The sequence below is a fragment of the Sphaeroforma arctica genome (genome assembly GCF_001186125.1).
Source record: "Sphaeroforma arctica JP610 unplaced genomic scaffold supercont1.56, whole genome shotgun sequence".
NCBI lineage: Eukaryota > Ichthyosporea > Ichthyophonida > Sphaeroforma > Sphaeroforma arctica.
Genome location: NW_014040502.1, coordinates 135,213 through 139,791, shown reverse-complemented (window position 1 = coordinate 139,791; position 4,579 = coordinate 135,213).

Sequence of the window (4,579 nt, the reverse complement as noted above, 5' to 3'; positions counted from 1 at the left end):
TACCATAGAGAGTATGGATAGTAGCTGAAAGATTCAAAGGGTACAATAGACTTCTTCTTAAGTACGGGGTTTTCAGCTAGGAAAAGTCCCTTGTCCGAGAGAACCGAACTGAATACTTATTTGTGTTTTCTAATTCACTAGAATTAGGTTTTATACTTGAGTGATTCTCTCACACGCGGAGTCCCGATATAGTTTACCGGTTCTATCGCTATTATTTTCGATGACCCTATTATCAGGAATATTTGAAACCTAATTTCAAAACGCAATATTTGATGATTCTGGGGGTTTGGAGTTTGGAGTGGCTTTTTTATAATCTGGTCCATAGATGTTACAATCAGCTTACCATTGGATCTTGCTTGGGATTCTTGTTGTCCTTGAGCAGAACAAGCCTTCTTGAAGCATTCTGGTTCAGTGACGAAAGCTGCTATACAACCAAGAAACAATACGCCATAACGATTGAAGGATCGAGCAATTGTCGATATTTCAACTCTGTGACAGGTTTATGGTAAAGGTAACAAATGGAGTGACAGAAGGGGCATCAGAAAAAAAATATCAACAACATACGGATGCAAACAGGTACAATAGACTTCTTCTCAAGTACGGGGTTTTCAGCTAGGAAAAGTCCCTTGTCCGAGAGAACCGAACTGAATACTTATTTGTGTTTCTAATTCACTAGAATTAGGTTTTATACTTGAGTGTTTCTCTCACACGCGGAGTCCCGATATAGTTTACCGGTTCTATCGCTATTATTTTCGATGACCCTAATATCAGGAATATTTGAAACCTAATTTCAAAACGCAATATTTGATGATTCTGGGGGTTTGGAGTTTGGAGTGGCTTTTTTATATTCTGGTCCATAGATGTTACAATCAGCTTATCATTGGATCTTGCTTGGGATTCTTGTTGTCCTTGAGCAGAACAAGCCTTCTTGAAGCATTCTGGTTCAGTGACGAAAGCTGCTATACAACCAAGAAACAATACGCCATAACGATTGAAGGATCGAGCAATTGTCGATATTTCAACTCTGTGACAGGTTTATGGTAAAGGTAACAAATGGAGTGACAGAAGGGGCATCAGAAAAAAAATATCAACAACATACGGATGCAAACACTGTTTATAGAAAACATTAAGCAATATATCTTACAGAGATTGTATAGTCACCACTACCAGACCAACCCATGTATCGTGCAGTCAAACTTGTAAAGCGACATATTGCAATTAAAAAGGGACATAACACGAATATAATATGAAATGGAACGTTCGGCACGCCCCGCAGTAGAAGCACAGGCTATATGGAATAGTGTATTGGATTTGAAAAAAATGAAGTCAAGTAGCGAATATGCCGGGTCTTGTCATTGTGACAGAAGGATGCGCCAGCAGATGTACAAACTACACTTGATAGGTAGTTAATGGCATGCAATAAGAGCGGTGTCGGGTCCGGACTCGTAAACCTTATGTATATTATCAAGGTTATGTATGGTAATAAATATGATCTATAAATCAGAACCTAACACGGCAGAGTTTGTAGACAAGAGAGACATAATGTGTCAAGAACTGGCAATTGATTTACGACTCACCTTAGCGGATCAATAATCAGTGGTCACAATTCAGCTATATGTGGTACGTCACCTATGACTCTACAGTGGGGATCGGGTTCCATTGTTATTAGGCATAACTATGATAGGTTTTCCAAAACAAAACAAAAAAGTCAACCAACCGACAGCTTGCTTAAGCCTGTATATAGCCCTTCTGAGACTGTAAAGGATATGATATCACGCTATACAGGGAAGCTGAAAAGCCTTGAATTCAAAAACAATAAGGTGACGATCACAGATTGGGCTAAATTCAAATTCAACGGCTGATATGTGAGCTTGAATATGAGTAGTGTGAACTTTTTATTGCTCAGATATCCTACACCCAACTATGTTACACTGCGACACGAACAAGTGAACATGGAACAAGTGGATAGCTGGATGTAAGACGGAGTGATGGCAGTCGATTACAACTGCATTCTAGTCATCCGAGCTTTATTCGCTGTTGAACAATTCAATTCTGATGGGACGCTGAATAGGGTACGATCATAATTGGATACGAGTCATATAAACGCGTTGATTCCAACATACAAGTTCCATTTACCAAGATTCAATAGGTTGCTAAGTTGAACGGAATTTCTTCATCATCGATTCCACGCAAGGATATCATCAACTACTGGTTTATAAGCCATACATGAAATACTTTACGTGTATTGGTATAAGCAGCAGTACTCGTTCAGACAAATTTAGTTGGGTTGCACATGCCATAATCGTCCTTCCAACAAATTATGCGATAGAGGTTTTAGACACATGTATAATATACAGATGTATATGGAACGATGACCGACGAAGAACAAGATAAAGTGGTGAGATAAGTATAAAAAGACTGAGCCAGCATGGCTTTAATTTAAATAGCATGAAGTGTCACTTCGGTATCGACGAGGTGCAAGTCTTAGATCATATTTCAGGTAAAGGGATCACGATTAATCCAAGAAAGGTAGAGTACTTACCATAAATGTAAACTGATGTGCTGTTTCGTCAACTATTTTTCGGATGCTGTTCATTCTATTGCAAGCTGCCCTACGTCTTTGAACATCTAAGATGATATAAAGCCAAATTAAGAGCAATATGTACCAACGAATAATCCCCGTTGAGTAGCTCAGTACAGTGGTTCGACAAGCATTAGTAGTTTATTCACCAAAGCCGGAGTCTCGTTTGTAGTGGCAACAGACTCATCTTGCATGGAAATCATAGAAGATCTGTATAGGGATAGTAGGAAATTTCAGGTAGTTAGCATAGCTATGAAACCACTACAGATCAAGGACTTTAATATACAGCACGAGCTTCTCGGTATTCTATCATCACTTACTGTATTTGAGGATTCTATAAACGGTGTACACTCCACCGTACTATGCGATCTTTTCAGTATGAAGCTGAGACCAATCTACTTAAGCAGTTGCTGAATACTTCCTTGATGTATATGATCTTGTTATCTAACTTATGACCAGACCAAACTCAGGCGGGTGTATTATAAGAGTCTTCAGCAATACATAACCAACGGATGATGCTATTCTGAAATAGGTAAGGCAAAATCATGCTCTCAAACACATGGATAAGGCGTGGACCAATAATGACTATGAGCAGTTTATATCGCAAATTTATAATGAATGCAATAATCGCAAATTCAATCGAATCAAGCATTACGGTATGCTTATATCCCGTTGCGTCGGACTAACATTGATTTTGGCAAGCTGCTTGTGGATGAACACACTAAAAGATAACCACCCAGTTATAATGTTTATATCGTCTGAAGGATAAATCAACTCAAATTGTGGCTAAGAACATACAATTTTTTATCAGTGTTTGGTTGGCTATCTATTGTGTGCATTGACAAGGATAGCGAATTCACAGGAGATGTCATGACTACACATATGTTAGTACCATATAATCTTCCAGCGCAATGTGCCAATGATGACAGACACACGCGGATGAACGAGTTCTACATTGAGAGTAATATACTCCGACTATGCAACCATATGGTTGTACTCAATCAATTGGATACATACATATGAACGAGACACCTGACTTTGCTACTGGTACGATGTCTGCGGGTCCGTTTGTTTTAAGTTAAATATTAAGAGCTTTCGACAATAAATCCAACGAAACCATAAATTTCAGCCCGTGACATAGTCTGTATTTGTTCGAAAGATATGAAGGATTGAATAATAGACAAGAGTGCAGGAACAATATAATAAAAATAGCGGGCCGAGAATATAGTAATATCGACACGCAATTCTGATGCAATAATACTTCCGGGTATGTATATTGTACCGTTCATGATTGAATGGCCGATAAGAATATCAGAACATACGCGGTTATTTACCTTGACGAATCATGTGCCTTGTCTATCAGAGCACAACATATCTCAGTGAAAGAACCCATCCTTTGTCATACACGTGAAGCTACTGTATCTTTTACGTCTCTCGAGGTTAGAAGGATTATTGGGAATACAGACATGATGTACAATAATATACAGCAGATGATACAGGTGAGATATATTGCGATCTGGACTGAGATTGCGATCAAGTACGTATGAAATATATGGACTAGACCCGTCCGTTAACACAAAAATGTATAGTCTGCCAGGAGGCCAGCTGTTGTTATTTACAACATGCTGTGGTAACAATGTAACATACATTACAGTGTTGTTTTTTTATGCGATGTAGGAAACGCAGCACGGACAATTTATCCGTTTGAAATACTCGAACCGGTCTTACACGAAACGTCTAGGATACTTTCGGTCGCGTATGCTCAATATACATCACCATAGTATTGTCAAATCTAACAGTGCATTGCGAGCTCAGCGATCATATAACAGTTTAGTTATGTGTCGAAAGACCACGCTAAGTCGTATCGAACATGGTAATCAATCAAGCGACTTGCTGGATTATAGATATTCTGCGATGACGTTCACGATGAACAATAATCGTATCGGCGGTCTATTTCATATGTGACCGATTGAAAGGGAAGTGTCACTTCTAAATTCC